Source organism: Sorghum bicolor, chromosome 10 (genome assembly GCF_000003195.3).
Source record: "Sorghum bicolor cultivar BTx623 chromosome 10, Sorghum_bicolor_NCBIv3, whole genome shotgun sequence".
Taxonomy (NCBI): domain Eukaryota; kingdom Viridiplantae; phylum Streptophyta; class Magnoliopsida; order Poales; family Poaceae; genus Sorghum; species Sorghum bicolor.
In genome coordinates this window covers 25,198,058-25,214,752 of record NC_012879.2, presented here as the reverse complement: position 1 = coordinate 25,214,752, position 16,695 = coordinate 25,198,058, and the positions used below count along the sequence as shown (strand labels likewise).

The 16,695-nt window shown below is 40.8% G+C and overlaps 1 pseudogene; it reads right to left on the bottom strand.

Moving 5' to 3' along the window:
• The window catches only part of LOC110431292, an 83,710-nt pseudogene that overhangs the window by 51,090 nt on the left and 15,925 nt on the right, over window positions 1-16,695 (bottom strand).

The following is a 16,695-nucleotide window of genomic DNA, read 5'->3' as shown; positions in this document are numbered from 1 at the left end:
AACTTGTACTGGGCTTACCCACTCACTGTGCGGCATAGGATATATAATCCCTGCATGCAGCAACTTTATAACTACCTCTCTCGTAGTGTTATTAAGTCTACGTTGGGGTTCCCGAGAGGGTGGAACAGAAGGATCTGTTGGAATACGATGGGTACAAATCATAGGACTGATTCTTGTAAGATCTTGGAGTGAGTAGCCGAACACTGAGTGATGTTTCTCAAGAATGGTCATTAATCGCAGAGTTTGATCCTAAGTGAGTTTATCACTAATGATTATAGGGAACTCTGAATTATTGTTTAAGAAAGCATATGTAAGACCGGGTGGTAAAGTTTTAAGCTCTATGGGGGGTCTAGGTGTTTCTGCAAACTCATCTAAGGGTTCAGGGTCAGCAGGTTCGGCTTCTTCTTCTGTGAAGAAAGGAGTTTCGTCTTCTAAGTCTAGTTCATCTAAAAGCTCTAGAGATGCAGCCTTTACCTCCTCCATAGGATCAGGCAAAAGATATGACTCGGCCTTATTGTTTGAGTGTGAAATTGTTATTGGGAATTTAAAGGTTTTTCCAAAAGAAATGTGTAGCTTTCCAGTATTACCTTCATAATGGAGTCTTCTAAAAGGTTGTCCTATCAATAGGTCGAAGTCCCATGTATAGAAGTTCAAATGAACCATGGAGCCTTCTACCGTAAGAGGTAGGACATTGATAATTCCAAGACTGGGGACTAATCGTCCTGAAGATTCCTTTATGACCTTTCTTGTGGGGGTTAAGACAAGATTTTTAAATAGTTTAAGTGCAAAAGATTCAGACATGATGTTGATCCCCACAACAGGATTATAAAGAGCATTAACTCGATCAGAATTATAAGCACAGCGTATAGTTATAGAGGGTGTGTCCAAACGGATCACATCAGAGGAAAGCTCTGATTCCTCCAACCATTCGCTACTCATTACTGAGATAAGCTCTCTCAATTGATATTCACTTGGCAAATAAATGCTAAACTGGCCGTTTTGGGGTTTATCAATAGAATGGTAGTTTGAAATGTTTCCAAAATCGGCAAAAAGATCGGATTCTATATCCAGCATGAAGTCCGGTGGTGGAAATTCTTCCTCTTGTGGCTCAGAACTTGGGATAGCTAAAGTAGATGAAGAATTTGGCAAAGTGTCTACTTCGGCTTTGTAGGTTTCATCATGAAGGGTATTATCCATCTCAGCTTCTAGGATTCTATCTAAGATCAATCTGGCTTCATCAGTAGGGATGCGAAAGAAAGAACCTCTAGACAGTGTGTGTAGCATTTGTTTGTGATTTTTATGAAGACCTCGAAAAAAGTGAAATAAAAGAATAGGGTCTTCAAGATTAAGGTTTGGACCAGATTCTAAAAGATCAGAAAAACGTTTCCAGGATTTTCCCAAAGTTTCATTATCTTTTTGTTTAAAAGATAGGACTTCGAGTCTAAGGTTGGCTATACGGTCAAGGGAATAAAAATCTAGACAAAAGTTGGCTCGTAAAACTCCCCATTCACCTTGTTGTTGACTTATCTTCTGACTGTACCATTGTCTAGCTTCCCCCCTTAAGGAAAAAGGAAAAAGCTTCCAACGTAAAGTTTTATCAGAAATGCCTTCAATGCGAAGACAATCACATGTTTGCTCAAAATCTCTAATATGAATGTAAGGGTTTTCGTCTTCCTTTCCCGAAAAAGATAGGTTTTGAATCATGGCAATCAACCTAGAACTTAACTTATACTGGGATGTTTGGATAGGCTGTGATGATTCCCATGGTAAAAGGTCAGTTACTGAAGGGATTGCAGACTCATGGATCGATTTAGAATTTTGGTTTTCCATAAGGTAAGAGTAAAGAAAATAAATAAAGGATATAAAAAATAAGAAAAGATAAAAGTATAGATACAAGCTAGTAGTAAGACTCAAGGTTATCTCAGCAACCGTCTTTCTCCCCGGCAACGGTGCCAGAAATACTTGTTGATGTTTGGGAACGCAATAAGGAATTGATCCGCAAGCGCACGGATATCGGTGAGCACTTCACCCGGGAAATTATCCAGAGTATCGTATTTATTTTTTTACCACTAGGAGAAAGAGTGCATCTGACTAACCGGTCTATTACTACTAACCCTTAGGCTACAAAGAATGTCTCTCGATGTGAGTGATAAATAGAGAAGACTCCAACCGTAGTCTCCTTCTAACCTTGGTAAGGATGATCTACTGTTCTATTGGGGAGGCTAACAGAATTTAGACACCACAAAGGATGTTCAACCCGCACCTATAAACCCTATCCTTCCTGCTAACGAGATATGGTCTGCAAAGGTAACTCGGAATTGTCACGTTCCTCACTACTACCACGGTCCAGCTAGTCAGGGAATATCTATGAGTACCCCAGCCTAAACACCACGTTTACGCCAGCAATGATTACTCTAAACTCTACGCGAAGAGATTAAAGTAAACTCATAAACCATAAGAACAATAAAACAAGAACTTACTAGACTTTAGAAGTCGAAATACTAAAGAATCCTAGGAGCAAGCTTCGGGTTAGGAGAACTTGATCCCGCAGGTACAAGCTTGGAGTAGACACCGACAGGCCGGGCTTCCTCCAATCTACACCTCCACTCTATCTCTCTCAATCTAGTAGAAACTAGAAGATCTATTTCTACTTTACATTGGTTGCTAAGCCTAAAAAGAAATATTAATTAGAGAAGAGGTTTTCCTTCGAGGGCACCCCTCAATCTCTATGATAATTTCTTGTCTTCTCTAGGGGCCAGGGGGTCTCCTTATATAGTCCTCCTCCTCTATGCGTTTTTGGGTCGGTAGGCGAGGTGGTACTACGTTATCTTTGATCCATTAGGTCGGTGGAACATCGTGTGCGAAGAGAGTCCTGAATGTCTTCCAGCAGGGGGCGGGCGCCCAGGTCACCAGGGCGGGCGCCCTGGGCCTAGCCCCTTTCGGCCTCTGCCTTCTTCCCGTGGCTTCTGGAGTCTTCTAGATGGTAGAAAATCGCGCGGTGCGTTGATATCTCTATGTAATCCTGACATGTGGGCCTTTCTTCCTTATTTCCTGATAACCCCCTGCAGAAACAGACAAACAATAAAACTCGTGGAATTCTGTCAGATCAAACCCTAATTCTAGGTGTTGGTTGCATATTGGTCCTTTCCCTTATTTATTTGATAATTAAAATTGATACTTAAGAACCATCATCTGATACCTGGAATACTTCACGGTTAAAATGCTACATCGGTATTAATTTGTGCGCTTGCAGATCTCATTCATTATTTATTTAGAAGAGCAATTGCATATTTCAATACCGCGTCTCTTATATCATGCTGGGGATGACAACTTGGCTTAAGTGGTATGAGGGATAGGTTTGGCATTTTTGGCACCGTTATCAGAATTAGAAAACTAAGTCTACTTTTGGTAATGATGTTAAGAATACCCAACAAGCATTTTTGGCACCGTTGACGGGGAAGGTTGCTTACTAATCAGGAATGGATATAGATTTTCGAGTCGTCATTCGCGTCACTAATATGATTGAGCTTATCAATTCTCTCATACAGTTTTACCCCGATATTTTTCTATTTTATCGTATGCAGGGGAATGTATGAATAGAAGACATCTTCTAGGAAATTTTGTTGACAATCCCGAAGCATTATTCAAGAAAACAAGAGCCAAGCTCAAGAAGAGATCATCAACACTTCAGCAAGAAGCTTCATCCAATCAAGAAGATCACCGGAACTTGTCCTCAGAGTTCGAAGCCATGGTGAACAAATCAATCCGCGAGTTCTCAGCTCCCACTACGGACAACATCCACACTGGACCTGCTGCAGAGATCGATGGCAACTTTGAGCTCAAGCCTGGACTTATCAACATGGTGCAATCCAACCAGTTCTGTGGGAAGGCACACGAAGATGCTAGTGCTCATCTCCAACACTTTCTGGAGATTTGCAACACATTTACCATATCAGGAGTCCCCAGAGATGCTATACTACTTCGCCTCTTCCCATTCTCACTGTTAGGGAGAGCGAAGCAGTGGTTCTGCACTACAAAGGAGAATAATACTACGTGGGCACTCTGCTCAACAAACTTCCTGGCTAAGTTCTTTCCCATGGGCAAGACCAATGCTCTCTGTGGGAAGATTACAAGTTTTCAGCAACAAAATGATGAATCCGTTCCAGAAGCATTGGAGCGCTTCCAAGACTACATCTTAGAATGTCCCCATCATGGAATGGAGAGCTGGCTACTGATGCAAACGTTTTATCATGGGCTCGGCAACAGTGCCCGAGAGGCCATGGATGCTGCAGCTAGAGGAGCATTCCTATCACTCACCATACCACAAGCCACAGCTCTTGTGGAGAAGATGGCGTCCAACCAAGGCTAGAATGAAGAGAGGACCCAGAAACGCAAGAGAGGTGGAGGTATGCATCAGCTCAAGGAGGTAGACATGCTGTCTGCAAAGCTAGACCTGCTCATGAAGAAGATCGATGATAGAGCTGGAGATAAGAAAGAAGTTATGCACATCTACGACTCTCACATGACTTGTGAGGAGTGTGGAGATACTGGACACTCAAGCAATCACTGCTCTGAGATGCTTGAGGATGTGAACTACATCAACAATAACAACAACTACTACAACCGTCCTCAACAAAATCAAGGTTGGAATCAACAAAGGCCTAACTTTTCAGGTAATTATCAAGGTAACAATTCTTACAACAATAATAATATTCCACCTCTGAGAGAGTTAGTGTCTAATCAAGGAAAACTAATGGATAACCTATCTAAGAAATTGGCATCGAATGATAAAATGCTAGAAAATATAAATAATAGAATGGATGATTTCTCTACTGCCATCAAGAATCAAATTAGCTTTAATAAAATGATTGAATTTCAATTAAATCAAATAGCTGCTGCTGTTCCTACTACTATCCCTGGTATACCATCACAACCGGAAGGATTAGAAACTGCAAATCTTGTAGACATGTTTGATGCAGGTAACTGGAGTAACCCCGTCACTGAAGTTACTACTGACCTTCTACCGGTCAAGAGAGGCGATCCAGGATGCCCCGTCATCCCGATCTCCATCGGCATGGTGGACATCCCAGAAGCACTCTGTGACTTTGGCTCTAGTGTCAACATTATACCAAGGGTACTCTATGAAAAATTCTTTACATATCCTTTATTGGAAACAACCATGTGTTTGCAGTTTGCAGATCAGGCGTTAAGTTTTCCAAAAAGAATATTGAAGAACCTTTGTGTCCAAGTTGGTACCTTATATGCCCCAGCAGACTTCGTGGTGATAGAGACCGGAAATGATGAGAGGGCACCCATCATCTTAGGGAGGCCATTCTTAAACACATCGGGAGCTGTCATCTACGCCAGTGCTGCCAAGATCAGTTTCTACATCAAAGGGAGGAAGCAGACGTTTTCCTTCAAGAACAAGACTACACAAACCCCAGATCAATCCAGACGTGAATCAAGGAAGAGGACCAATATGAGGAACAGGAACAAGCAAGTGTGGACCGAGTCAGCTAAGATGGTCACTGCAGTTCATGGAGGCCATGATCAACAACTTAAGTCACCATTTTTGACCAAAAAGGACGACCCAGGAATGCCAAGCATCTACTGCTCCATAAATGGATACAACTTCTACAAGACGACTTGCGACACCGGATCGAGCGTCAACATAATGGCCACAGTCACCTATCGACTCTTGTTCTGAACCATGCCCCTAAAATCAACATACATTCAGCTCCAGATGGTAGATCAGACGTTTTGAGAAGTTAAAGGTACGGTAACTGATGTCCCAGTCAAAATCAACGATCATTTTGTCTACACAAACTTTCAGGTTATTGACATGGGAGAAGACAAGTACGATCCACCCATCATCATTGGAAGACCGTTCCTCAGCACCGTTAAAGCAATCATCTACCTTGGAACCGGAGAAGTCCATATGCACTTCCCCTCAGAGAAGGTACGCCGTTATTTTACTTACCCTAACTACATCTTTGAAGAATCTAAGCAGGTAATAAAACAACGCAACCGCAACCAGAGGAGGCAGATCATTGAGGATGGATGGGCAGACTATGAAGGAGAAGTGGTAAGGTCAGAAGACATACAGTTTAAACAGAATTATCCAGAGAAGACCGTAGCACCGAGTCAGGTGTGGAGAGAAAAGATAACTATACATGAAGAGGAGGCGCCACCGGAAGTACCGACTACGCCACCCAACGAATCCCAGGACAATTGAGAAAGAGGAGAGTCCCGTTCGACGGACTTAAAAACACCGAACGCCTTGCCAAGAGGTAAACTTGGTAGTTATCATTTCCCTTTCAATTATTTCAAATAGTCTACTTAGTTAATTAAGTTCATACTATCCTAAAAATAAAATAAAAAGGTTAAAAAACAATAAGCCCCATGTGAGTATACGAGTGGCATAAAACCCATAAGTACATTCACTGTGGTGGCATAAAAATAAAATAAATATTTTTCTGCTTTATAAAATGAAAATATAAAAGTAGGGAGTAACATTTATTGAGGAGTCTCAACATGATAAAGGCTAGATATTTATGCTAACACTTAATCAGTTCCACAAGCTTTGTTGTCTATTTGAGCTCCACTAAATTTAAGAATTAAGAAGACTAGCAGACGGAGGACATTCTAATCGCTGTTAGAATGTTGCTGACTTTCAAATACACCTCTGCCACCTGCTAGCTACATCAAGAGAAATTACGTCAAAATTCAGCTTGGGGAAGAGCACCCCCATTTATCCCGATAAGTATTTCTATCTATCTATCTTTATACTTATACTATATTAAAATATAAATATACATAACTATGAAAAAACTAATAAAGATTTTATGCTTATATATATGCCTTTTGCTTAGTGTGTTTAATAAATAAATAAAGTGGCTATGCTAATCTGAATCTTAATAATAAAACTCAAGCATGGATATGATGAATAGTTGCTCTGCCTAATTTTTAAAATTTGAAGTTCTCTCTCAAGTTTAGACATAACTGTTATAATTTAAAGCTTGCTCTAAACCTGAACTTGTGGGATGAAAACTTGATTTGAAGTCTAAGTTGTTAACGGATATGATATGGGAAACTTGAGCTGCTGTTTATCTGTTCCTAGAGATGCTAGAATTCAGAAGAATTTTATCTTTGAAAATCTTTAAAATGTTGCATGATGAGTTTCTGTATGATGAGAGTTTAAATTCCTACCACAACCATATATACATGCTTGCTAGACTTTGAGCCACACATTTACTATTTACTGCTTATGAGCATTGAGTGTGGTCAAGCTATGTTGACCCTTAGGAGCTTGTCATGTGGTTAAAATCAAGATTCACTTGCACGTTTACTCACATATGCTGCTTCTATTCCGGAAGTACCATCCACATATATCCATCCATTTCCATCTCCAGAACCACCCAAAAATATTCTACTCCTGATCTGGGAGAGAATAGCCAAAAATATTTCTGTTTTCCCTGTGAAATAAATGCTCAAGTCATCTTGTTACTACCACTTGCTATATTATCTCAAGAGATGAGTGCTCTAAAAAAAAGATACGAGGAAATAAAAAGGGGCAAGTGCCCGGAACCTCGAAAGAAAAGAAAAAGTAAGACGAGAGGTAAAAATGGACAAGTGTCCGACAGTAGAATTAGGGGTACAAGATACCCACCTGAGAGAAAAGAAAAAGAAGAGCATCTCATTCTCTTCATAAAGTTTCAAAAAGCAAGGAAGGTATGTATCCCCTCAAAAGAGCAAATGTAGAATTAGACTTTCACCATTGTTATCACCATCATCACCATACACCATTCATTTGCCACACATGCACATCTTGATTTGACTTATTGATTTGTTTCTTTGGATCCATGGTTTGACTATACAATAAATGTCATGTAAGTATGTATATTTATCTCCCACCTATGAGCTCCAGATATTAAAAGCCTTATTAGAGTAGGATGAGAGAGAGTAATGTCACTATGCTTTATACCACAAATACCACATACTTTTTGAGAGAAGGCATATACCATCACTGCCTTGGTAAGGATCCAGAAATACCACAAAAGAGAGATCTGAGAGAGTCATACAAGGAATCTCTGAGTTTTATTTGAAAATCTGCAAAAACTCCAGAGCTATAGCTGATCAAGAATAAGAGACATGGCACTTGACTAGACTGTTCTATCTTTTAACCACTCAAGATAGAAGTGACGGTTACAAGTCCCAGGGTGAAAGGTAAAGTAAGTAAGTTTTAAGTCTTGACAGTTTACTCTAACTCAGAGATGAGACCTCATTTAAAAGCATGTGTACCATCAAATTTTAAAGATATTGCAACAACTTCTGATCCATTACTGAGTCTATCTTTGCTCAGGGACGAGCAAGAGGTAAGCTTGGGGGAGTTTGTTGACGGTCCTTAAGTATCAAATTTAATTATCAAATAAATAAAGAAAAGGATCCAAATGAAATCAACATCTAGACTTAGGGTTTTATCTGACAGAATTCCATGAGTTTTGGTGTTTGTCTATTTCTGCAGTGCGTTATCAGGAAATATGGAAGAAAGGCCCACACGTCGGGATTACATAGAGATATCAACGTGCCGCGCAATTATCTTACATCTAGAAGACTCCAGAAGCCACGGGAAGGAAGCGGAGGCCGAACGGGGCTATGCACTGGGCGCCCGCCCACCTCTGGAGTCAATCAGGACTCTCTTTCGAGAAAGATCTCCACCGACCTAAAGGATCAAGGATAACCATTCAATCAATGTCGGTTTGATCCAACGGCTCATATTCACTTGAAGGGACTATAAAACCAGACCCCCTGGCCCCTGGAGGGGAGAGCCTCTCAACCCTAATTCATTACTCCTTAAGGGAGAAGAAGCCTAATCAAGATTAGAGCCACCACATCAATTAGATATCTAGATTAGCATAGCTACATAGGATTAGAACTAGAAGGAGTCAATCTTCGATTGGTTTCCGGATCTGTCAAGAGGATTCTTGGTAATTCTCTAATTGTTCTTCTAATCATCTTTGTTCTTCAATATTATGAATATGACTTTGTTCTACCTCAATATATTGCTGATGACTTTGCTCTACTTGTTTATATTCAAGATTATATTGTTCTTAGTTTATCATAGTTATGTACTTGGCTTAGTTAGATTGGATCTATATACATGCTTAGGATCGTATAGCGTTTATCCATCAGATCCATGGGTAAATGATAGATATTGTGTAGGCGTGGTGCTTATACCGTATTTATCTGCAATTGTACCCAATATGCCAGATCGTGGGGTATTTCATGATAGTGACAGCTTCATTGATTTTTATATAGTCCCCCGCTCGTGTATTGGGCTAGCAGAGCAATATTATTACAGGGGAGTGATTGCTATGTTTCTCATTTACCTTGCTAATATCACTATGCATGGGCGTTGTCTTGTCTCGCAATGATTGCTAAGTATGCTTGCACTAACTATGATAATGCTAGACTATATAGTTGAGAATAACTTAGGAAATATTCTTGTAGTTCGTTCTAATTCCATGCTAATGACTTTCTAGAGTATCTAATTGATGTGCTTATCATATTTATATGTGGCTAAGTTATGCTGATCAGATCAATTATCTTTGTCACTATTCATTGTTTTATATCTTTTATGTGACACATATCCCTGTATGAAAGAGTTAGATAAATGTTCTCAATTATACATGCAATGATAGATACTCAATCTCATATTCTATTCTGTAATCAATATTGATGATTGTTAATCCCTTCCCACAGGTAAAAATATAAATAACGATACCTGGAATACTTTCCAGTTAAAATGCTACATCGGTATTAATCTGTGCGCTTGCAGATCTCTTTCATTATTTATTTAGAAGAGCAATTGAATATTTCAATACCGCGTCTCTTATATCATGCTGGGGATGACAACTTGGCTTAAGTGGTATGAGGGATAAGTTTGGCATTTTTGGCACCGTTATCAGAATTAGAAAACTAAGTCTACTTTTGGTAATGATGTTAAGAATACCCAACAGCAAGTGGTAGTAACTAAGATAACTTGAGCATTTATTTCACAGGGGAGAACAAAAATGTTTTTAGCTATTCTCTTCCGGATTAGGAGTAGAATATTTTTGAGTGGTTCTGGAGATGGAAATGGGTGGATATATGTGGATGCGTACTTCCGGAGTAGAAGCAGGATGTGTGAGTGAACGTGCATGTGAATCTTGATTTAACCACATGACAAGCTCCTAAGGGTCTACACAGCTACACCACACTCAATTTTCATAGGCAGTAAAAAGTAAATGTATGGTTCATAGTCTAATAAGCATGTATATATGGCTATGGTAGGATTTTAAACTCTCATCATACAGGAACTCATCATGTGATATTTTAAAGATTTTCAAAGATAAAATTCTCCAGAATTCTAGCATCTCTAGGAATAGATAAACAACAGCTCAACCTTTCCAAATCATATCCGTTAACGACTTAGACTTTAGATCAAGTACTCTTCCCACAAGTTCAGGTTTAGAGCAAATCTTAATTAATAACAGTCATGCCTAAACTTGAGAGAGATTTCAATTTTGGGAACTAGTCATGGCAGAGCAACTATTGATCATTTCCATGTGAGAGCTTATCAGGAGGGTTCATAGCAAACTTTATTTATTTATTTATTTAGCAAACTAAGCAAAGATATATAAGCACAAAATCTTTATTTGGGTTTTCATGATTATGCATCTTTTTATTATTTGAGTAAAGTATAGACGTGAGTAGAATACTTAGCTGGATAAATGGGGGTGCTCTCCCCCAAGCTGGATTTTGACGCAATTTCTTCTGATGTAGCTAGCAGGTGGCGGAGGTGTATTTGAATGTCGGCACCCTAATAGTGATTTGGATGTCCTCCGTCTACTAGTCTTCTTTGATCCTTGAATTATGTGGAGCTCAAATAGACAACAAAGCTTTGTGGAACTAGTTAAGTGTTAGCATAAATATCTAGCATTTATCATGTTGAGCCTCCTCAATAAATGTTACACTCTTTGGTAGGATCATAAATTTATTTTTATATTTTTATAGGACAGGAATATATTTATTTTATTTTTATGCCACCACAGTGAATGTACTTATGGATTTTATGCCATGAGCATACACACATGGGGCTTACTATTTTTAACATTTTTATTTTCTTTTTGAGATGATATGAACCTGATTAACTAAGCAAACTATTTTAAATAATTGAAAGGAAAAGGATAACTACCAAGTTTACCTCTTGGCTAGGCGTTTGGTGTTTCTAAGTCCTCCGAACAAGACTCTCCGTTTTCTCAGTCGTCCTAGGATTCGCTGGACGGCGTAGTCGGTGGTTCCGGCGGCGCCTCCTCTTCATGTATAACTATCTTCTCTCTCCACACCTGACACGGTGCTACGGTCTCCTCAGGACAGTTCTGTTCAAGCTGTATGTCTTCAGACCTTACCACTTCTTCTTCGTAGTCTGCCCATCCGTCCTTGATGATTTGGCTCCTCTAATTGTGGTTGCATCGTCTTCTTCTTGTCCTGTCCTGCTTAGAGTCTTCAACTATATAGTTAGGGTCAGTAAAATAGCGGCATACCTTCTCAGAGGGGTAGTGCATGTGGACTTCTCCGGTTCCAATGTAGATGATTGCTTTAACAGTGCCGAGGAACGGTCTCCCAAGGATGATGGGTAGATCGTACTCGTCTTCTCCCATGTCAATAACCTTCAATCTTTCGGAATGGCTGATCTGCCATCTGGAGCTGGGTTGTCCTTTTTGGTCAGGAATGGTGACTTAAATTGACGATATTGACCTCCGTGAACTGCAATGACCATCTTAGCTGACTCGGTCCACATTTGTTTGTTTCTGTTCCTCCTGTTGGTCATCTTCCTTGGTTCATGTCGGGATTGCTCTGAGATTTGTGTAGTCTTGTTCTTGAAGGAAAACGTCTCCTTCCTCCCCTTGATGTAGAAACTGATATTGGCAGCACTAGCGTAGATGACAGCTCCTGAGGTGTTCAGGAATGGCCTCCCTAAGATTATGGGTGCCCTCTCATCATTACCGGTCTCTATCACCACGAAGTCTACTGGGGCGTACAAGGTACCAACTCGGAGACAGAGCTTCTTCAATATTCCCTTTTGGAAACTTAATGCCTGATCTGCAAACTGCAAACACATGGTTGTTTCTAATAAAGGATATGTAAAGAATTTTTCATAGAGTACCCTGGGCATAATGTTGACGCTAAAGCTAAAGTCGCAGAGTGCTTCTAGGAAGTCCACCATGCCGATGGAGATCGGGATGACAGGGCGTCCTAAATCGTCTCTCTTGATCGGCAGAAGGTCAGTAATTACTTCCACAACAGGGTTACTCCAGTAGTTACGTCCTCAAGCATCTTAGGGCAGTGATTGCCTGAGTGTCCAGTATCCAGTGTGTTTGTGCTCGTAGATCTAGGTTCTTCACTTGGAGGAATCTGGGAGCTTTAAAACTCCTTCATATTTTGCTCGAAGTGTACCTTAAAATGTTACCTTACTTGAAGAGTGATGGTACAGTATCACTTTGTGGAAGCTTTCCTTTCTTAGCGGTTGTGCATCGTGTTTGTGGCACCCTCCATGGATCATCTCTTGTGAGCTATGTCTTCCTTGTGTAAATTGTTAAACTTCATGTGTCTCTCTCTTTGTCTCCAATGTGGGTTTATCTCAGGACTTCCTAGGTCGATATTGAAAGTTTTCCTGCAGGGGTTAGTCCAACAAAATATCCAATATCTACTATAGCATACTATCGGCTAAAAAGTCAACCTAGACACCATGTCTAATTTGATTTAGGAGGGCATTTTAACCTAAGCATCATGCTTAACTTAAAATCCCTTGGAAATAAGATCATCATTCCTAAACTAAGCACCATGCTTAATTAAGAGACAAATGAAACTACTCCAAACCTAGACATATACTAAAGCAAATAAAGGTAGCATGAGAGCATTTATAGAGATCTACTCAAGTGGAGATGAAGTAGTGTGATTAGTATTTAACAAATTGAGCATGTCTAAAAGGTAGGGACAACCAACATAGCAACATGGCAAAGGATGTTTTTATGTAAAGTACTCCCCCAAGCTTGAATTTTGTAGAATTCAAGTTTGGATGAATTTAATTCAATGTTGTATGATGATTGGTTGGACATACCTTGTGCTTGTCATTCATCCGATATTCTTGCTCCAATCCTGGAAAGGTTAGTGACAAGAATACCCGAAGGAATTTTTTTTACAATTATCCTTATATGCTCAATACACAAGGTAATATTGCAAATAATTAAAAGCTCATGTTACGATCTGATCAGTGCTTATTTTAGGACACTAAGCTTGTCCTTGGGAAACCATCAATTTATATCGGCGAAGTGGTTTCCCCTCCAACGCTGACCTATATCAAGATCAACTCAACGAGATCTGCAATATTTATTATAAACATATGTATTGACAACCGCCCTTTTTAAAGTTTTTATAAATAGAAAGGATGAGGGGGTTGGAGATCTCGAATGTGGTGATGTTGGAGAGAGCAAAAGATTGGGAAGATGTTGCATATGAGCATGGAGTAAATGAAGTGGCTATGAAATAAATTCCATGCTCATTAATGCTTAGAGTGAAATCCATGTGGTGTGGTGAAAATGGTAAGGTGAGTGTGGTAAAAAAAGGAAAAGAAAAAGGATACACGGACTACTTGGTTCAAAACTAGCACAGCTACCGTTCGCCGGCAATGGTGCCAGAAAGCTTGTTGGGTATTTTAAACGCAAACAGAAAAATCCGCAAGCGCATGGATACCGATGTAGCTTTCGCCCGGGAGTATTCCAGAGTATCGATTTTCCACAGGGAACGTGAGTGTACTAATTAAGATTCAAGATCGCCCAAGGATAACTATCTAATTATTTTTGGTGGGAAGAGAGGAAGTTTCCTGAGAGTTCTCTAGTTGATCTAAGAATCAAGAATTACTTCAAGATTATCTATTTTGGGACATCAAAACACTAACCACAGAAAGAGATGAGAATGGGGCTAGGAAGCTCTGACTATGGTCCTACAAACATCGATCCGAACGAGGTGGAATACGTCGACCGTTAGGGCTATCACTACCCTAGGGCTACCACAACAATCCGCAGGATTGGGTGCAATTCCAGTTAATTGCAAGACTAAACACCACGTCTAATCTATTAATTACTAATCTAGTGTTATAAAGACTAGAGCACTTGATGCAAGCGGGAATCCAATAAATAACTTGAATGTAAATAAAAGTAATTAAAGAACTCAAGAATTATGAATTGAAGAACCTGTAGAACGATGAAAAACGAACCAGTTGCTGCAAAAGTACAATGTTGAGGAAGATCTGACAGATCCGACTCCTCGTTCGCTCTCCTCTTCTCTCTCCATATTTTCTAGATTACAACTAGAACTAACTAGAACTCGAACTAGAGGAACTAGAACAAGAACTAGATGAACTAGAGGGATCCTCTACTTGGATGAATAATTGAAACCCTAGCTTTGATTCTGTAGAAGAGGTATGATCTCTAGGGGCCAGGGGCCTTGCTTATATAGTGTTTTCAGATGAATCTGGGCCGTCGGATCAAACCGACATTAATCGCATGGTTTTCCTTGATCCTTTAGGTCGGTGGAGCGTGATCTGCGAAACGGGTCCGAATTGGACACTGAAGGTGGGCGGGCGCCCAAAGGAGTAGGGTGGGCGCCCTGTCCCTGAGCCCTCTCGGCTTCCGGTTCATTCCCGTGGCTTCTGGAATCTTCTATGTAAACCCGACGTGTGGGGCTTTCTTCCGTATTTCCTGATAACCCCCTGCAGAAATAGACAAACACCAAAACTCATGGAATTCTGTCAGATAAAACCCTAAGTCTGGGTGTTGGTTGCATTTGGATCCTTTTCCATGATTAGTTGATGGTTAAATGTGAGCATTAAGGACCGTCAAGAGGCTCAGAATGTTCTAACTGATAGTTCAAAACCTTGGCGGCTCGCCCAGCCTCGCGCTGCGGAGGCCGAGTAGCCCCAGAGTTAGAAAAGAAACACAAAGAATTTCTAAAAAGAATATTCATATTAACATTAAGTTTACAAAAGACAAGGCCCACTGGCCTCTAATGTTCTCAAAATAAACTAATTCATACAAGGGCTTCACTGCCCTGACTGCCCAGGATCCTGCACGCCGAGGGAGTGCAGCTCCACTTCGGCGTCGAAGAAAGTGGCCAAGGCGTTTCCCGGAGCCTCCATAGCATCGACGAGCTTCTGTAGCTCCTCCTGGGCCTCCGCCTCATCATCGGGAAGGTCATACCCCTCACTGACCGCTGGCAAGTCGATGCCAATGTAGTGAGAGCTCACCACAGCCAAGGCTTGCTTCACCCCATCGTGGAGAGCCTCCCTCAGTCTCTCCCTGGCCCGGGAGTATAGAGCCCCGACGCGGCTCCGCAGAGACAACCCCAATGCGCCCGCCTCGACCCAAAGTCCCTTGCACGCCAAGGCGACCATGGCCTCTAACGCCGAGCGTTCTGAGACCTCGACGTCAAGAGACTTCTTCTAGGCATCGTGTCGCACCCAGTTTTGATAACAAAACCAAGTACTCAAATATGTGCGCCCAGGTTGTCCAAGCACACATATTATCACAAATTGTAAATATATCAAAGTAAAGTACTTTATTACATCGCATATTCAACTTAAACATCTCACATAGTCTTGCTCATTGGCAACATTATTACATAAAGCGGAAAGCTAAGCCCTTGTTGCCACAGGGACACCAACTGGTGAACACCAGCTCTCTAGAAGTTCTGGACATCTTCGGGGAACTCCTCAGTAGACTCATCTGTTACCCTTCCGGGATTTTCATTGAAATATAAACAAGTGTAAGCGCACCATGCTTAGCAAGTATAACATAGGGGTATATGAAGGATCAAAGGCTTGACTCGGTTTAGCAGCGATTTGCATTTTAGTTGGTCATATTTTATTATCCAAGACTTGCTACTTTTAATGAGAGACCAACCCTGGTTACATAAGTATTAATCAAAATTATCACATTTCCCAAGTATAGCCAAGTAACCGCTAACCAAGAAGGATCCAGGCCGCTCATGACCGAGAGCTCGGCTGTTAAAACAGGTTTTAGATTTCTGCAGAAATTGTACAACTTTACCCCCGAGCCGTGGTTCCCTAGTGTCGGGGTTTGCAAGGCCCACACCACTTCTACCGAGGAAGTGTGACCGGGTTCCACTACTTAACCTTTCACTAGTCACCCTAACAAAATAGTAGCCGTGAGGTTTCAGTGGCAAGTGTGCATAGACGACCTCCTTCAAGAGGCACATGTGGTCACAGCACTGTACACACCAAGGTAGGAGTGACATCTATACACCACGAGGCACCCCCCTCTAGCGCCTTTCGGTAACTACTAATTTGCTAGAGACATACTAGTTATATGATTAAGGTCAGAGCCATGTGACTCTCGGGATTGTACGTGACCTCCTAGGTGGCCGCTTCAGGATTAAGTCCTTATGGAGAGGAATCTAGAGCTTTCATAATCCAAGCTCTAGCCCCGTGAACCAAGTTACTAGAACATATTTTATCACATTGCATATACCAATTAATCAGATTAATTTATAATCTTGGGTTTTAAGCGTAGCAGCAACTACCTAAATAAATGCACACCTTCCCATGGGTATCAAGGATTTGTGGTACAAAATTAT